This window comes from Suricata suricatta, chromosome 11 (assembly GCF_006229205.1).
Source record: "Suricata suricatta isolate VVHF042 chromosome 11, meerkat_22Aug2017_6uvM2_HiC, whole genome shotgun sequence".
Taxonomy (NCBI): Eukaryota; Metazoa; Chordata; class Mammalia; order Carnivora; family Herpestidae; genus Suricata; species Suricata suricatta.
The window spans coordinates 48721788-48727787 of NC_043710.1; the positions used below are offsets into that span (position 1 = coordinate 48721788).

General features: G+C 43.7%; 1 protein-coding gene across 1 annotated transcript in view; it reads right to left on the bottom strand.

Moving 5' to 3' along the window:
- Positions 1-6000, bottom strand: part of TUB (TUB bipartite transcription factor) — an 83487-nt gene that overhangs the window by 76656 nt on the left and 831 nt on the right. The window lies entirely within an intron of this gene.

Here is a 6000-nt window from a genome sequence, read left to right on the forward strand (position 1 = left end):
TCTAGTCACCCAGATAGTGCGGCATTGTTGTTGAGAAAGGCAAATAGATCAGTGGAGCAGAATAGAGAGTCTATAAATAAATACAATGACAATTCAGTTTTGATAAAGGTGCAAAAAAAAAGCAAAGCCCTTTCAATAAATGGTGCTGGAAGAGTTAGATATCTTTTTTTTCAAGTGAACCTCATTCTATATACAAAAGTTAACTCAAATGAAGCACAGACCTAAAATATTAAGCCTAAAATTAGAAAATCCCTAAGAGAAAACCTTTTTCACTTGGAGTTAGGTCATGATTTCTTAGATGAGACACTAGAAACACAACCCATAAAAGAACAAACTGGCAAATTAGACTGCATCAAGAGTAAAATTCTGTTCTTCAAAATATACAAGACACTGAAAAGAAAGCCACAGACTTGGAGGAAATATTTGCTGTCACATATCTCATAAAGGACATGTATCCTGGGCACCTGGGTGGCTCAGTTGGTTGAGCGTCTGGCTTCGGCTCAGGTCATGATCTCACAGTTCATGGGCTCGAACTCCACGTCAGGCTCGGTGCTGACAGCTAGCTCAGAGCCTGGAGCCCGTCTTCAGATTCTGTGTCTCCCTCTCTCTCTGACCACCACTCCTCCCACCCCCCGCTCACTCTGTCTCTTTCTCTCTCTCAAAAATAAATAAAACATTAAAAAAAAAAAGAAAAAGGACATGTATCCAGAATATGCAAAGGATTCTTAAAACTCAATAATAATGCAAACAACCCAATAACAGCTGGGGAAAAGATTTTAACAGACACTTCCCCCCAAAACATACACGGATGGCAAATAAGCACATGAAATGAGGCTCAATATCATTAATCATTAAGGACATGCAAATAGACTCACAATGACACATGACCACATACCTATTAGAATGGCCAAAATGTAAAAGACACACCATATGAAGTTGGCCCAAGGATGTAGAGGAATCGGAACCCTCATACACTGCTCATGGGAATGTAAAGTGACACAATCACTTTGGAAAAGTGGCAGTCTTTCTAATAAAGTTAAATGTATACCAACCCAAAAAACCATGTGTGCCGACCAAGTGATCCGGCCATCCCACTCATGGGTATTTACTCAGGAGAAATAAAAACAGATGTCCATACAGAGACTTGCACATAAATAATCACAAAAGTTATATTTGTAATAGCCATAAAGCAGAAACAACCCAAGTGTCTACCAACAGAGGAATGAATAAACTGTGGTATCTCATATAATGGAATACGATCAGCAATAAAAAGACATGAACTACTGAGTCATGCAACAATATGGAGAAATATCAAAATAACTATGGCTGTGTGAAAGAAGCCAGACCAAAAAAAAAAAAAAAAAAACATACACTGAACGATTCCAATTATACAAAATTCTAGGATGCGCAAACAAATCAGATCAGTGGTTCCCTGAGGACAGGTGGAGGGTAGGGCTGGTGGAGGAGCAGGAAGGAAGGATCATAAGCGAGGCTACGCGGGCCTCCTTGCTGTCCTGAAACACACTAGGCACGCTTCTCCCTTAGAACCTTTATACTTGCTGTCCCCCTTCTACAGAACATTCTTCCCCATTTACTCCCTTGTTTTTAACAGGTCTTTGCTGAAATACCACCTTATCAGAAACTTTCCTCACCCAGACAATATAATACAACATATTCACCTCTACCCCAGTCTGCATGTAGTGAGATTCTCTCCTTTCTGCTCATCTCGACTTTTTGTCTTTGCACTTAGCATATTAGATAAATCACTTAGCACTGACATGTTATATACATGTTTTTGTCCATGTCTATCTCCACCCACCAGACAGTAAGAGTTGTGGGACTAAGGAATTTGTTTTGGTCACGGCTCTGTCTCCAGCATCTATAAGGCTGTCTGGTATTTAGGAAGTATACAGAAAATACATATTGAGTTAATGGACCATGTTCAAAGGCAGGTTTCATTATCATCATTCTGTATGCAGAAGTTAAGTCGCCTGTCTAAAGTCACACAACCAATTATTGAAGGGGCTGGGCTTCACAGTCAGGTCACTGTGACTCCAAAATCCAAGTTCCAAGCAGTTATGTACACTGTGTCGGAGTCGGGGGGTGGGGGGCAGAACAAAGAGACCATCATGAAACAATGCAGTTAGAGCCTCTGAGAGTAAGAACACACATCAATCCACTCCTTCTAGAGGATAATCTGGCAACAGTCACCCAAATCTGAGACTAGCAATTTCTCTTCAAGAAGTTCATTCTAATCAAATAGCCAGACAGGAGGAAAAAAATATTATGAATATAAGGTTGTCTATCATGGAATTATTTATAACGAGAGAATTGGAGAGGACAGAAGTCCCTCAAAGGGTGTGATTGAGGTGGCGCGGCAGTGATGTGGAGTCAGGAAGTTACAGAAGATCAAGCCCCATGTGATCAGTTCTTCTCAATGGAGCAGGAGGCAATATCATTTCCTTAGGGCCCGGGGGTGAGGAGCAAGGGTCAAGTAAGAGGGTCTGAGAGTGAGGCAGAAGGGCTGCTGTGGGGGTTGGGAGTGACACTAAGCGGGAGAAGGGAAAGATTGTTGATGGCACAGCTCAAGACGAAGCCCCAGAAAGTGGTGGCAATCATCACAGCAAGGCGGTTTTTGTGGCAATGTTCTAATCTCTGACAAGAGAGGCAGTGGGGATCCTAACGCTCATCCACACGGGGCTGGAATTGTGGCAAGCATATGCAAGGAAACAGAAAGTGATGATAGTGAGTGGTTCAGATAATCCGCCATGTGGCCCGTGCTGGGCACGAGAGGAGAGGTCAGGAAAAGGCTGGCATGAAGGCACTAGAGGACTCGATAACCTGGTGGGAAGAATATGTGAGGGAGATGCACGAGGCCGGAGATTGGGATAGTAGTTTGTATGATATCAGAAGTGAGGCCATCCCAGGGGCCAACATGTAGTAATGTATCCTGTGAATAGCTGAAGAGAAGTTTCTAGAATGGGAAGGCCCAGAAATTGTGGGTGAAGAGTGTTAGTTGGTAATTTACACAAACCCTGAAATCTCTGGGATAGTGACTGGAGCTTGAATGGAGGCAAGACGATTAACCAAGTGCCGAACTCTTGATAACACATGGACTTGATGGAATGCACTCTGTGCCACTCATCTTTCATACATCATTTCATTTTATCTTCATAATAATCAGCCATATACATAAGAATAGACAGAATGGTTACACTTGCAGAGTTCAAAATCACTGTCAAAGTTTTGAGGAGTTCATTTGGGTAGAGGGATGCTGAATAGAGAATACAGTTACCAGTGAAGGGTCTGGCTTTGAACTCATTGAGTTAGGGGTGTTGCTGGAATATCTACAGCACATCTACTTGGAGATGTTTACAAGCATTTAGAGATGCATGGTTAGGGCTCAGCAAAAAGAGGAGAGTTGAATATATGGATTTCTATGTTAAAAGCACTGAGGTGATAACTGGGACCAGGGTGTAGCCTGAGAATAGAATCGAACACAGGATGAAGAGAGGGGAGCTCTGGCATGTGCTCACGTCGGGACAGTGGGGACCAAGAGGAGGGAGCAGTTAAAGAAAGGCAGGCCTTATATTGTGGCAGATTGTGAAAATGGCCATGAATTCTTCTCAGCTCTTCCCTTTAAGAGGTGAAGCTCATTCCTCTCTCCTGAATGGGGACTGACATTTTAACTCACTTTGACCAATACAGTGTGACAGAGTGATGTGCACGTCCCAAACGTAGGCCTCAAGAGACCTCGTGGCTTCTGCCTTCTCACTGGGAAACTTCTACCAGCACATGAACAAGCCTGAGCGAGCCTGCTGGAAGATGAGAAAGGATTTCTCTCTTTTTGGGGAGAGAGACTTCAGATATGCTAGCTTTCACAGCTGAGGCACCACGCATGTGAGTAAGTGCAGCCAAGAGAAGCCAAGCCCAGGGGACGGTAAAAACTGCCCAGCTGAGCCCGGCCCAGATTGCTGACACACAGAATCTTGGGCTAACTAGAACAACTATTATTTTAGGCCATTAAATTTAAGAATAATTTGTTATACAGCAATAGAGAACTGATGCATATATAGCCTGAGAAGCAAAGTGGGGGGAACAGATTAAAAGAGCAGGCTATATAAGGCAGAGAGGCCAACTTCTATGGGGATGTGAAGGAGAGTTGAAAGGTTCAGAGATGTGGTGGGGGTAGAAGCCAAAGAACAGGATCAGAAAGTGTTAACTGCTAACAGTGGTTTGCTTCTAGGGGTCAGGGGTGGGGATGGGGACAGCACGATCACAGAATTTCACTTTTAATACATGGGGACTACATGTGTGTGTAGCTTACGTGTTTTAAAAAGTTTACTGAGGACTGTGCAATTTTAAAATAATTCAGTTCTTATGTTTTAAAGACTAAGCACTAACTGGAAATGGAGGTGAGTGATCTAGACCAATGGTTCCAGAGTTAAAGCTGAATCTGAATCATTTACTCTAGAGTTCCACATCTGGAGATTCTGATTCAGTTAATTTGGATACCGACTAGGAAAGCTATTTTCTTCCCATGGCTTCCCATGTGTTGAGACTGTTTGGATGAGAAGGAAAATGTTCTGAGTAGAACCCCAGGAAAGGTCTTTATTTAGGGGCCAAAAAAAGAGAACAATGATTTTCAAACAAGCATCTATGGAAGACAGGAATCTCAGAGACATTTACAATATTTACGAATAAAACAGCCACAGGTACCACTTATGACTATGTTTCCACCTAATCCTCATATTACTTCCCATTTCACAGAAGAAAAAAACTGAAGCCTAGAAAGGGAAAGTGACTTGTTCTAACTGAGCTAGGTGGAGTGTGGATTTGAACCCAGGCTGTCTGATTTGAGTCTTCCTGTTTCTGTTTGTGTTTGCAGGAAAAAAATTTAGTTACTCTATAGAATTATCTCGATTTAAAAATTCCCTCCTATACATTTATGAGGTCCTTGGCATATGCTACCACTTATTTCTACTAGAATCTAGACTGTAAGCTCCTCTGGGGGAAGGAATTATGTCTTGTTATCTCCTTATCTCCAGGGCCCCACACACAGTTTGCAGTCAATACATGTTTGCTGAATAAGCGAATGCTTATGGGGTTTGGGATCTGAAGGTAAGCTCAGAGGGTTTGTTATTTCAAGTTGAATACTCCAATCATTTTATAGTTCCTCTCCACAGGAAACACTGTTTTTCAAAAGGGCATGTTTGCTGCAATTGTGAGACGGACAGCAAGCAGACCACTAGGACTGTGCAATGCAGAGTTGGTGAGGAAACACAATCGACCAATTCAGACAATGTTTTTCCCCAAAGGAGGCGATTAAAGCAAAGAGGTGGACCAGCTGCACCCATCTTGAGGAGGGAGGCGTGACAACCAAGAGGTTTACAGGCTGAGAGATCATCAGTTAGGAAGTAAAGGTGAAAATGGAAAAAGATGGAATCAATTGGAGGGAGGGTTAAAGGGGTCCTAGGGGGGCCTGGGGGCAGGAGGTGCACCTGTTCCTCTGAATCTCCTAAGGCAGGGGGTGTCGGAGATGCAGGAAGGTTTTTAGCAGAGTGAAGGGAAGGAGAGCACGGGAAGCAGGGCTTCAGTGAGAAGAGAGCCGCCCAGTTAATGAAGTTTCTCTTCCAGCCCTCCCCAATTAGGACCACGGATCAGAAAATATAACTGCAGAGATCCTCATGGGGTTATGAACTTTAAAAACAACAACAATCTACTCTCTACTACCATCATGGCTTCATTTTAAAAAGAGGGGTGACATTTAACACACCAAAAATAGGCAGAAAGGATAAAAATCTCAGAATGAGTCTCCGCTTGACGACCAACTCATTCCGTTGTCCTCATTTTTCTCAGTTCACCTGGAAGGATGATTCCTCCCGGCAGGACGGGTGCGTGGGGAGCGCGGCTCCCGGCCGCCCACGCCCGCAGCCTCTCCGGGTGCCTGCGGGGCGGGCGGGGCGCCTGGCAACCCGGCTGGCGCCCCGACAGCCCGCC